General features: G+C 50.0%; 1 protein-coding gene across 1 annotated transcript in view; it reads left to right on the top strand.

The window, feature by feature from the left end:
* The window catches only part of GABRB2 (gamma-aminobutyric acid type A receptor subunit beta2), a 900,075-nt gene that overhangs the window by 747,023 nt on the left and 139,322 nt on the right, over positions 1–13,730 (top strand). The window lies entirely within an intron of this gene.

Raw genomic sequence — 13,730 nt, 5'->3', positions numbered from 1 at the left:
GGCCCTCTCGCAGCGGACCACTGGCTCCTCTTCTATTTTTATGGAGTCCGGCAACTCTTCTCCTTCCGTGATTAAAACACGGTATGCAGTCTTCCACTGGTGCACTCACTCAGGGCACACGAATTGCAAAAGACACACCAGCAACTGAAGAAGGCTGATGCACTTAGAACACCTCCTGACCGGCGGACCGGAGTCAGAGGCTTGAGAGACAGCGGAAACCCAGCCGTGAGAAAGCCAGACGGAGTAGAGGAGACGAGGTGAGCTTTGAAGCGCACCCTGCAGAAGCCCAGAAGAAGACGCCTGACTTCAAAATGGCAGCAGGAGGGCTCCTGGTGAGACGCGATAGTGCTGTTAACTGCCGTTCGAGAGGGGCGCCTGAGTATAGCTTGCTCCCCCGCACAGGAACCTTGTAAACTGCCCTGGTGAACTGCCCATAGCAGCCCAAATTTGTGGACGCCACATTGACGCCAGGGAACCGAAGCCGACTGGGAGCCCCAATAACAGTGACTACCAGAGACCGGGAAGACCGTGGGCCTGCAACGCAATGAGGAAGGGGGTGCATGTGCAGCCCACAGCTTACCCGCGCCGATAAGTGGCCCTGAAAGAACTATGGTGCTTCCTTTTGAGGCAAAAGGATGACCGCGGCACTGACACCCTGCACACAGAGGCGACAGACGGAAGCTTTGAAATGTTTGGGACACAAGCTGTGAAATGCCCTGGAAGCTGGGGAGTACCGATCTTGGTTCTTTGGTCCTTGTTCGGGCCTCCTAAACAAATAGGTGGCACCAGACCCAGACTGGAGGCGCTTAAGAGGTAACGCTGCGCTGCTACCTGATTGCTGAACCCCTGCATGGTGCTGGGCCTGTGCTGCTGACTAGATCAATGTCATACCTCTGCGATCCCTGAGGCGACCACCTAGAGTCCTTGCGTATTGAAGATATCCCACTGGCCCGTGAGCGGGAGGCTTCTCCGCCGCCCTCTAGACGGAGGCCCGAATGTGCTTCCTGTGGGAGTCCACGGGAGCTAGAAAACTGACGATATTGCACCCATTGTCGAGCGCTCAACTATACCCTGACTCGGGGGATTGGCGCTTACGAGACTCCTGCGCCAGCCTACTACTTCTTACAACAGATCACATGATGGGAAGGGTGTCCAGAAAAAAGGAATTGAGGTCCTGCGGATAGACAAATCGGAGAAACACAGTGACGAAGAGGAGAGTGCGTCTGGTGGGTGAGCGGAGAGAACAACCAGAGACCCTACTCTGGCTGACATCATGCAGGCCATAACCTCTTCGAGAGAGACACTGGAGACGAAGTTTTATGCCATAGGGACGGATCTCACCCTGTTAAAAGACGATCACCGCAAACTTAAGGAGAGAGTGATGACCAATGAGAACACCATGAAGGACATTCCGGAAACAGTTGCCACCCTGCAACGTGCCCTGAAGGCAGTGGAAACCAGGATCAAAGTTTTGGAGGTGAGGGCTGAGGACAGTGAGGAGCACTCACGAATAAATAATCTGCGCATAGTAGGGGTTCCGGAATGAGAGGAGGGGGCAGATGCTGACCCGTTCTTGGAGGCTTGGATAAAAACAGAGGTGGTCCCGGAGGGTCTCTCCCACTTCTTTGACCTAAAACGGGCCCATAGGCTCCTGGCCAGACCAGCTAAACCTGGTGCCCCACCCCGCCAACTGGTGGTGTGATTGCTAAAATATTGAGATCGAAATGTCCTCCTACAACGAGCCCGCGAGAAGCAGACCCAACAGATCGGAAACAGCAAGGTGATGATCTTCCCAGAATACACTAGGGAGCTGCAGCGGCAGAGTACTTCCTTTCTGCCATATTGTTCCCAGCTCACCTTAGAGTGACTGCAGATGTGGAGACACGCTTCTTTCTTACCCCGCATGACGCTTGGGACTGGCTAGAAACTTGATGCGGCAACGCATCACGCTTTCAGCAATTGTATTCACCCCAACGGCGGTCGACCTCTTCTTCGCCACCTCAGAGGGCTCCCTCGCCTGCTGGTCGGTGCCAAGGATGAGATAGAGCAGTGCAAGCAGTAGCAGACATTAGTCATGGAGATGCAAGCCCGACCAGCAATGCCACGGACCCCGAACGAGACAGATCTGAGAGCTCGAGATCGAGCAGTGTCCATGGGCTCAATGACACTGAGCTTCCGGACGTTACACCACAAACAGCAGATGGCGTGTTCGGCTGATCAGATCGCAGGTCATATGTACAGAGGATTGCCTGTTGGTTAATGTTGGCCCTTGGTCCTAGAGGTTCAGTTTGAGAACTGCTGGAGGGCACACTAGTACTATAGGAGCTTAACAAGTGCTCTATGCCTGGTGGGGTGGGTCTGGGGGGATTTCTGGGTCCAACGGTAGCGGAGCACGTACTACCACTTTCATGAGTCACTGTTTGAGTGCTTTAGTTTGGATGGGGACCTGTTCTTGTAAACCTGTCCTGGGGAGCGGGAGTTGGGTTGTTTTTCTTGTTGGGTAAAATTGGTTAAGGATCAGGCATGTCGTTATGAGAGAATTACACCGAAAGGGACTGGAGTTTGTACTATGGGTTCCTCCGCAGGTATCAAGTGCATGACCTGGAATGTTAGGGGGATGCATACTATAATTTGACAGCACAAAATCCATGCTTATCTGGTAAGAAGAGGGGTGCAAATTGCATTATTACAAGAAACCCACCTAACGCAGAAAGAAGGACAGCACTACAGCGCCGCTGGAGAGGACAGGTGTTCCACACCACGTACTCAGCTTTTGCTAGGGGGTGCGGACGGGAGTCCCCTTTCAATGTGTCAGTCAAATAATAGACCCTGAAGGCACGTTTGTGGTGGTGTTGGGGCGCCTAGATGGCTGAGATATAACTATAGGGAGTATATACGCCCCTAACATTGATCAGCCCTCATTCTTCGCTCAGCTCTCACAGACATTAGCGCAGGTTCTGACTGGATCAGTGCTTTTGGGGGGAGATTTCAATAGCATTACTAATTTCAACCTGGACCGTTCACACCCACCACTCCCTGACTCTCCTACACACAGGATAGCAGAAGCCCGGCGAGATTAGCAACGGCATTTTGGGTTGACACACACTTGGAGAGCCCATCATCCGGTGGAGAGGGACTACTCTTATTTTTCGGCTCTACATGAGCTACATGTTCGACTGGATTCCATTCTCTGCTCCCCGGATGTACACGTAGGGATCACGTTGAGCGAGTACTTAGCCAGGACGATATCTGATCACAATCCCCTTCTGGTATCCTTGGACTGGGTGCGAACTAGGCCCACAATACCTAGTTGGCATCTCCCACCGGAGGTATTCCAAACCACAATAGGCAGCGCTATAGAGGAGTATTTCCAGAATAATACTAACACGGCTACCAGCTCTCACTTTGAATGGGATGCTTTCAAAGTAGTCATAAGGGGTTGTTGTATTGGCGAATAGTGGGCATACGGAGGGCCCTCCTTAAAGATGTAAATCCAGCTGAACAACAGCTCCGGGATGTGGAAAGGGATAGACCAGGAAGGGTGGACAGACAAGCAGATCTCCTGGAAGCCAGGGAAGCGCTAGCAGTCCAGGTGGAACGGTTGAGATGCTTTGACCACAGGGCATATGCAGCCCAGGCTCATGCTGAGAGGGACAAGTCTGGGGTGTTGCTGGCTTGGCTGGCCAATCCAGTGCGCAGAGGGATGACGATCTTAGAACTACAGGGGAGGGATGGCGTGACCCATTACGGACAACAAGCTATTTATGCACAGTTTTTGGAATACTATACTACCCTGTATCAGAGTCAACTAGATCCAATGGTGTTAGAGGGGGAGGAATTTTGGATATTGACCTTTCTCAAATTGATGCAGACGCAGCGGTGACCCTAGGTGAGATCAGGGATGCCATAAAACACATGGCCAGAAACAAAACCCCTGGTACGGACGGGCTCCCGGTTGAGTTCTACTCCACACATGTAGATGCCATGGCTCCCCGCTTGATGGCCCTCTCCAATAGATCGAACCGAGATGGGTGCTTGCCTGTATCAACGAGGGAAGCAATACCTATACCGCTCCTAAAACCGGATAAACCAGCCTGGGATCACACTGCCTACCGTCCCCTCGCTATGCTCAACCTAGATTACAAGATATTAAGCTGTATCTTAGCTAGCAGTCTGATGATTCACATGACAACGCTTGTGCACATAGACCAGGCAGCTCTTACTCCATCCCGGAACACGGCCATGAATATACGCCGACTGCTCCGGCTGTTGGACGCCCGTGACTCGTGACGGTCGCATACCACTACCTGACACCGACATGTTTCACTGCCTAGTTGCTTTATGGCAGATTCATCAGGGTATTACCACTCGGTCACCGCACCACTGTCGGACATCTTTTTTGGACACACATATGGAGCCTGGACCTTCTATCATCCCAGGCACAGGATTATAGAAGGTCCAGGCTCCATATGTGTACGATTGATGCTACAATCGACTTAGTGGTGGATTTTTGCCTGATCAGCTAGTATAAGAGGACATGGCTGATTGAGGTGTGCAAAAAAGATGTCCAACAGTGGTGCGGTGACCGAGTGGTAATACCCTGATGAATCTGCCATAAAGCAACTGGGCAGTGAAAGATGTCGGTGTCAGGTAGTGGTATGCGACATTAAGCTACCAGCCTTTTTAACTCACCAGTTCACACTAGCACGCATAATAAAGTTCTACAGTGTGTGTGGCTGATGATTTTATATCACTTTTTATGTTGGTGACATTAGGGAGCTATTGTTTTAGCTTCTTGTTGAGCACTCTCTTTGCACGCACTCTCTTGCTTTGTACACTAATTTTTCCTTGGAATAGGACGGGTAACCGATGATGAGAAAGGGGCATTGAATTGGTAACATCAGCCAAGTTCCCCGAGGGCTGTTCGTCCGTGAGGTGCCTTCCTTTCCACCGCACATTTTTTCTATTGAATATCTGTTTGAGTGTGGGTGGATGTACTGTCTTACCGGGCAGACATCATTGGACTTGTCGAGTTGAATCTAACCTGGATCCTCCTGGTTCTAAGCATCAAACAGTGGTTTGTAGAGGACTAGCAGTTATAAGAGAACACACACCTCACCGTAAAGGGAAAGGGGGTGGGTCTGGAATTAGATAATAATAATTAAAAATATCCAGACTTGTGTAGACTTAAGTTTATTTGACGTATGCTAGCTATAGTCCACGGTAAAGGGATTTTTTGTTATTGAATTTACGTGAGTGGAGGGCTATCCCTTTTTGGTACCGTTTTGTTTCCCTCTTGGCTCCTTTTTGTTATTACACGAGCAGGTAGGCACCCGAAAGCTCAGGTGTTAAGTGACTACACAGCACACGCATCCACTGAGACAATAAGTGCACGCAAGGACTTAGACCACACCAGTTACGTTTGATTCAAATTAATAAGCTTTTATATAAGATTAGAATCAGGGCAATCAAAAATTCACAGTAGCAATAACTTAAGAGTTTCCCTTAAAAGCACATGTGTTTCATCACTCGGCAATAAATACTTAAATGAATAAATATTAAATATTAGATAACCGTGGGCTTGGCAACAATCTTTCTCCTAATCAGCACCTGCAAGGAATGCTTTATAAAGACATTCAAATAACATTGCATCAAGCATCAATAACCATTTCTTCATGTAAGCAACCATCTCATTTAAGAATAAACGTTATGTTACTCAGCATTAAACACTTCCCGGAGTAGTACTTAGGGGAACACTGCAGTTGGCATATAACACTTCACTATGCAGGAGTAAAACATTTCACTGAAGGCCAGGCAACATCTCATTAAAGATTGGGCCACAATTCATTAGGCAAGGGTAAACTCTTCCTTGAACCAGGGTAGCCTTCCTTCAGGTAAAAATAACCCGTTCCCTAATTAGGAATCAGCCCTTTCATTGGAAAATTAACACCATTCTCTTACTCAGCACCAAGTATTTAATTATTTCCAACATGGGCCAGGCTGGTATTCACCTATACCCCAGGCAGGGGTTAACGTTTTGTCACTGGAGGCCCCAGGGTGTCTTTTAGGGGCCGATTAGGGCCAACAGGGCCCAGCCACAGTCTACCCGAGGGGAGGGGCGGTTTCGGGGCCTCCCTCCCTCTCGCTCTTAGGAGGTCCCGCGTCACTACGAGTTCTCCGCCCTCCCCCGGGCTTTACCTGCTGTGTTCAGGCCGTTCTGGGGCCCCTTGCGGTGATTGCTGCTGGAGGGAGAGCTCCCGCTCTCCGGAGGAACTCACTCGGCTTGGTGCGGGCGGAGAGGCTCGCGGAACCCAGCGGAGCCCCCACGCCGCACTGGAATCAGTCCTGGGCCTCACGCTGACTTCGGGGCCCAGGGTACACTCTGGCACAGCCTCGGGGTAGACGTGCCCGCAGCCGCCGATGTCAGAGCGGCCTGCGGGGCAGACGACCAAGGCTCACTGCAGGCACTGCGCCAGCGGGGGCGGAGCCCAAGTCGCGCCCCGTCACGTGACGCAGGAACAGGCTTCGGAGCCCAGCGCGGCTCACTGTGAACTCCGGCGGCCCTCTTCTGGCACCGGGGGCCGCCGCAACGATGGCACTACGTGGACGGAGGGGGGTCCTCAGTCGCGTCTGCAGAACTAGCGGCAGCAGGCAGCGCGAATTGCAGCGCTTCTCAGGGGGGCAAATAACACAGCGCCTCGATGCAGCAGGCAGCGCTCTGGGGGCACACAGAGGGTCCGCGATGGTGGCGGTGAGTACCACAGAGCTTGGGTGTTCCAGGGCCTGAGGGGGGGTGTTTCAGCTCGACAGTTCTGGCGATATTACTGGGAACACAGCCCTCTTCAAATATTCAGCAGGATAGTGCTAGGAGGCAGGTCAGGCCACACGGAGGGAGTAAAGCACCTCAGGGGCACAGCAATCCAGGCAGTGCAGTCAGGGGGAGTGAAGCAGGACAGCGCAGGAGGCCAGGTTGAGGAAAAGGGCGCGGAGTGGACACTGCCCTGTACCTGGTTGATCCCCAGTGGTCCTGATTAGCACAGGGGAGTCTCTTCTCGGTGCTTGTTGGTTCTGGCGCCCTTCTGTGGAAACAGGTTCCTTGGTTTCTTGAGGTGGGGAGTGAGTTGGAGGCTTGTCAGCAGGTCACTTCATGTGGTCCCTGGGTTCCCCTTCCGCCGGGCCAGATCAGTGGGCTAGTTCAGGGTTCCTCACTCTACTTGGATGGCAGCACCTAAGCCCTGCCACTCCCAGTGGCATAGGTCCCTGACTAGGCCCTACCGCCTAAATCTCCTGCGTGGGTCCCCCAGGTCAGTGATGCCCCAACTACTCTGACTGGAAAGTTTCCCTCCCTTTCCACATATAGCGACAGTTGGCAGTTGGCAGTGGCAGTTGGTGTCACCTCACCTGTTCTAGAAGGTTTCAGGAGCTTCCCTCATTCTAGCTATGGGCAGGCTGGCAGGCTGGCATTGCTACATTGTTCAAGGGTTCCAGCCAGCTCCTGGCTACTAGAGTGCGCCTAAAAAGAAAACGCTGCAGTAGCAGGGGTCAGTGGCAGCCATGTTAGGGGAAGAGAGCACCTGCACCTTAACATTGGGAAACAATGGGAAGGTGCCCAGAGACCTAAGGCCAACAAAAAGTAGGTGGGAAAAATGAGGCAAGGGCGAAAAAAAATAGGGAAAGGCCACCCTAGGGCTGACAGGTCTAACAGGTGTGATATCAAAGTCCTGCACTGTGGGCAGGGGAACGAGGCAAGGATGTCCACTGTCTCCCCTCTTGTTTGCACTGGCGGTGGAACCTCTGGTTGTCCATGCGCGATCGGGCGGTACTACTGGGGCCTGGAGGGGATGGGCCAATTCCAATTTATTGCATTATATGCAGACGATCTACTAATGTTCCTCGCCAACTCTGCAGACGATCTGCAAGGCGCAAAGGGACTGCTGGCCAGGCTGGGAAGAGTGCCGGGCCTCAAGGTAAACTGGAATAAGACGTGCCTTTTTTTCTGTTTTGAGTGGAAAGAATGACCCACCGGATGCATTGGATGTGGTATGGGAAAGTAGATGCCTGACTTACCTGGGAGTACGTATTTATCACACAACCACCGACTTACTGGCAGGTAATGTCGGACGAGTGTTACAAACCACCAAGAGTAACTTTGAATTTTGAGGGACTCACCCGCTATCAGTAGCAGGACGGGTGGAGCTGGCTAAAATGGTCACTCTACCGCAGTTGCTCTATTACTTCGGCTCGCTACCACCATGGATCCCGCGGAAATTTTTTACTCAACTTAACACCAAGATCACAGGATTTTTATGGGGCTCTGGCAGGGTAGCGCTCGCACCCGAGATTCCACTTCTGGTTTGTGAGGCACTACCACATGGGGGAGATTGACAGGGATTACAGATCTGGGAAGAGGCGGGGATCTACACTATTGGAGACCTCTACGAGCACAATACCCTCTTACCCTTTAATGATTTATTAGAGATACAAACTTCCTAGGCGGACTTTCTCTTACATGCCGCACTGACGGCAGTCATTCGTAAGCATTGGAAGAAGGGGATGGTGGAACCGCCAACTTCTTTACCATGCCAGTATGTGGTATCAGTGGTTGGGACGATCAAAGCGGTCACTTGCCTCTGCAGGCGACTTACCCAGGAGATCAGGCGTCCCTTGGAGAGTCTGTGTATTAAATGGGAAACAGACCTTGGGATACCCATGGATGGGAAGCCGTGGGAAAGACTAGTAGAAAGAGCATGGAAGTGCTCCAGAAATGTGCGATTCCAGCTAATCTAATTTTTTGTTCTCCACAGAGCATATCTCACCCGCACGAGATTAATGAGTATTTTGGGGCCCAAACAGCCTGTAAGCGGTGTTAGTTAGGAAATGCCGAAGTTTTACATATGTTCTTGCAGCTTGTATACCAAGCCCACTCTTTCCCACTGTCCACCAGGTCGTGGGCAGGAAAACCACCCACATAGTGAAAAAAGGGGTGGGTGACCACGGCACGGACCCATACCCCAGCACCACAGGTCTATAAGAGTTACAAGGCTGGAGAGCTATCCCAGCAGACACCCAAGGGCCCGCCACCCGCTCCTCCCAAGCAGCCTACCCCCTAAATGATTATAAAGGTGATGGGGCAGGGCACATAACTACATAGGACCGTAATATCCTATCACTGCGTCCCTAGGCACTGGTCTATAACTTGCACACCTTTATAAGCCATCATACCTTCCTGAAATATAAACCTAACCCCTTGTGCGATGCACAGGTAGTATTTAACAAGACTACTCGCCAAGGTTGAGCCGCTGTCTTGCATTTTGCATAGTTTTCAGCTAAGGGGATACTGCTGCTGATCGTGCAGCTGCTGCTCACCCACACACGGGGCAGCCATGATCGTCTGCCCACAAAAGGGCCAGAAATGGTGCCAGGAGAATAGGATACCGCTGAGGCCCTGTGATCCACTGGAGCAGCGCTCAGACCAGTGGTTGTGTCTGACACCGAGCACCAATCGTAATTAAAAGCCCCACCCAGCCTTGCGGTTGTGCTGGGGCGGTACGCGTCCCCTTGTATGCCAATAAAGGGTCTCCCTCGCATCTGACCAGCGGTCGGGTGTCATAGCATGCACCCAAATGCTTATACATTGCGCCTCAGCTTTGACCCGAGTAGCTGGGATGTGCGCAGCATGGACTTGGACCAGGTGGGAGGCCCCAACTGAACCCAAGGCCCGAACGTGGTCCGGGGCCTGGGCACACTTTTTTTTTATGAGTAGCAGGACAATGAAGAGTCTGCTTATTTGGACTCGAAACCAGTTATGCACAAATCACTGCAGCCTGCGATCTGTACTGTGGGCACCGACGGGCGCTAACGGCAGCGCCACCGCGCTCCTGACCCCTCTGCAGCTGTCCCCAACCCTGGGCCGACCAAGCAGAACATGCCCTGAAGTCCTACTCCCCCCCCCCCACCCATAGCTGCCAAGGTTTGGTTGGCTTATGTGTGACATTCCCATGTGTGCAGTGCGTTTATGTGTGACATTTCAAGGTTTATGAGTGACACTTTATTGTGAGTGAATTAAACCCTTTAGTTAAGGGTGGTGGTTTAAAGGAGACTTAAAGGAACTGCAATAGCGTGAAACCATCAATCAGTTGATGGTGATAGTTGCCTATCAAACCTGATCCTGTGAACCACAGAGGATTCACAAGTTGAACCTGGGAGCCTTCACTGTTCCTACCCAGTCTCTCACTCTTATAGTCTCCCCCTCCTTGTCACCCACTCCTTTCATTCCTTGTTTATTTTCTCTCTGCCCTCATGTCCACACTCTGTTGTCTCATTCTTTACTTCCCTTGAGCTCCTCCTCCCTTTCTGGTCCACCCCCTTCTTCATTTGTCTACCCATTTCCTAATCTCGCCTTCTCCTTTTGTCTGTTTTCACCTCTTTCATCCTACCTTTGTCTCTCTCATTGTGTCTCTCCTCCAGTTGTGTGTCTCTCTTCTAAGTCTTCCCCGTTATCTGTAGCCCTCCCTCTAACTTTTTCTTCCCCTCCCTTTCTTTCGCTCAGCTCTCCCACAATCCTTTGTCTCTCACCTTTCCTCCTCCATTTTGCACTTCTTCCTCTGACACCACTTTTCTCCTTTCTCTCACTCCATCACTCTCCTAAATCATGGTGACTCCAGTGCATATTTAGTGCTCCTGCCACTTTTATTTTGAAAGGGTGTCAGTTAGTTAAAGTTTTGTTTCCAAACAGTCCTTCAGCGTGTATGGCACCTTATTCTAGTTCTGACTTCTTAGGCTACATCATGTAGCATTTTGGGAGCTGTAAATTCAATGTTCAAGTTTGGCATTCAACTGTACATGTCTAGGTGCACACACTTTTAAGCAATGCCATCAGAAACAAGTAAAGGAGGAATGACTGTTCTAAATCATGACCTACAACCCAGTAGAAAACCGAGCTCACTGCAGTCTGTCCAAGGCATAGAGAGGGGAATAAACTATACAGCTTGAACAAATAATAATGGGTAGACTTCCAATGTAGGGAGTTTGGTGTCTGTTGGGATTTCCATGAACTCGAAAGATCTAATGTGTGCTATGAAACTTGTAGCGAAACCAATGTGATTATAGAAGTGTGTGAACCCTGAGCTTCTCCCTTCATAAGTTTAAAAACAACCCCGGTTGGATTGCATAAATGTACAGAATCACTTTTACGTAGCAGCCATTGAGCACAGCTGGGAGCTTGAAGATTGAGACCACTTCTAGTGCAATGTACGAGTCACCAGAACTTGATATTTTGTATTTTATGCTAATACTTTGTAAAGGTTTAAAACATGTTTATCTTTTTAAAACGTACATACAGCTATTTTAAAAAACAGATGTGCCTAAGCAAGTCTCCAGATGGTCCGAATACTAATTTATACCTCACTGTCAGTTCAGCCTGAGGAGAGAGTGCGCTACTTACAGGCTGACTCTTATACACGTAAACATATTTCCAAAAAGGTCGAGTCTGCAGCAGCCGGGTCAGTCATGAGGCGTCATGGTGAGAGGGGCTCCCCCCGGCCGCACAGGGGGGCCTGCGTCCATTCCTAGCCGAGAACTGCAACTGTAGCGGGGAGGGGGGGGGGGGGCGATGACGGGGTGCCCCAGGGCAGGACTGGTCGTGTGTTCATCATGCGTTGCTTCGGTCGTGGTCGAGTCCGGACCCCACCCCCGACCTATGAGCACAGACAGAACTGCGAGACTGCAAGACAGACTATCCTGTCCAAGCCACAGTTCCGATAAGGCCCAGGGGTCTCTCACAGCGTAGAGGGGAAAGACCCGGCCTTCCTGCTGCGGCGCATTCTCTGTACTGAGGCGCCGGAACCCCGCATGTTTTCCACATTGAACTCTGTGATTGGCTGTCAGTGTCACGTGCTTTTCAGTGCATGTTATACACACAATTCACCATATCCAATTCATTCACATCCTTATCCAGTTCACTCAGTACTCTATGCAACTCAATGCCATTCATATCCAATTTCAGTAATGTCCATATTAATTTTCACAACAGTATTATTTGCTTCACTGTAAGTTATATGAATTTCAAGATTTGTCATATTTAAACCATTTGTAAGGAAAATGTCGTAATTCATTTTTTTAAAGAGCTTTTGGGTTATATCAACTTGCCTAGTACACTTGCCTGTAGTAAATGTAGTAAATGACAGCACCTTAACACATGGGACAGCATGTCATTTAATACATTAACAGTCCAGCACTATTCTTCTTTTCCCAGAACATTTTTTTCACGCATAAGGATCGCACCTCCAAAGCATAGTGGCATTAATCAAAGCTATAATGGGGCCAAGATGGCGCTTCGGGTACTATGACATTTAGAGCTTTTGTCCAGGAATCAATGTGTATGTACATTCCCATCATGCCTCCATCCCTCCCCTATTCTGCATGTTTGCCCACATTTTTAACGGTTTCGATGACATTCATATCATGAGTTTACAAGTAAACTTACAATGGGCCCCAAATGTTGTTGGGTTGGACACACTGGAGAATAGTGGAAGAGTATAGTTCCAGGTGGTCATTGTACTATACCAAATCATGCAACAAGGTCCCCACAGTAGGTATGTGACCACTACCCCTCAAACATGACACACGCCTCTTTGCCAACAGTAGTGCCATCAATGTGAACCGTCAAACGGCATGGCCTTAGTGTAGCTCCTAGAACATGAAATACTTTGGCCCAATAGCTGGCAATCAGTAGGCACCCTCAGGTCAGGTGCAGGAAGCCCACTTATACCGCGTTACATCTTACACACATGGAGTGGCCTGTAATTTGTGAGTAATTAATCTGAGGAGAGTATGGTATGTCCTGTGTAAACATGCTGATGGAGATAGCTCCTCAATTTAGCTACAACAGTAAGGCCACTCCTTATCTGTAATTAGATCTCCCAGGTCCACATCCCACAGCACCTTGGTACTAGGCCTTACTGTTGACAGCTTGGCCTGTATGGAGAAGTAGAGCGTGGTTACCAGTTGTCTAGCCATTTGTGCATTTAAGAGAGGGGCGCAACTAGACCCAAACTTTGGGGGAGCTAAGACTCCCAACCAGGGCCAGCTTGAGTACTGGTGGCGTCCGTTACCACTGTTTTTTGGTGCTCTCCTCTCCTACAACATCCTTCTCCATATATTCTATCACTACCACTCTCCAACAGTGCACCTCATCTCTCCATAGCCTTCCTCTGATGTACATTTCTTTATATTGTTACTCACACTCAGTTGTGTGATCTGCATGGTACACATTCTTTGCAGCAGGCACATTAACCCTCTGCGCTACTTTACAGTGAGCCAAAACAGCCACTAGACAAAAAATACAGCGCCCCCACCAGAGTCAACGCCAGGTGCGGCTGCACTGGTCGCTTTGCCCTAAAGCCAGTCCTGACCCCAACAATGGGGCAGGACAAGCATTTCCAAAAATGGGGTCAGAGCTAACCTCTTACGCATTATATGAGGAAAAATATGTAATTAACTGGTGAGGTGTGATACTTACCCCAAATTCCAGCAAGCAAAATAAGTTAACAGATTTCTTGTAGATGATTAAAGAGAGAGTAGATTTATCCTCTGAAAATGTTTTTGAAACGTTTGGGATCAAATATGCTTAAACGCCAAAGACCCTTTTAGGGCATTCATGAAAGATTCCAGCACTTTTATGGTGCACCAGGGAAACCTGGCTTTTCCTCATAGCAGATCTCATTTTTTTT

This window comes from Lissotriton vulgaris, chromosome 7, assembly GCF_964263255.1.
Source record: "Lissotriton vulgaris chromosome 7, aLisVul1.2, whole genome shotgun sequence".
NCBI lineage: Eukaryota > Metazoa > Chordata > Amphibia > Caudata > Salamandridae > Lissotriton > Lissotriton vulgaris.
Note: the sequence above shows the minus strand (reverse complement) of the source record. Positions and strands in the feature narration are given on the sequence as shown.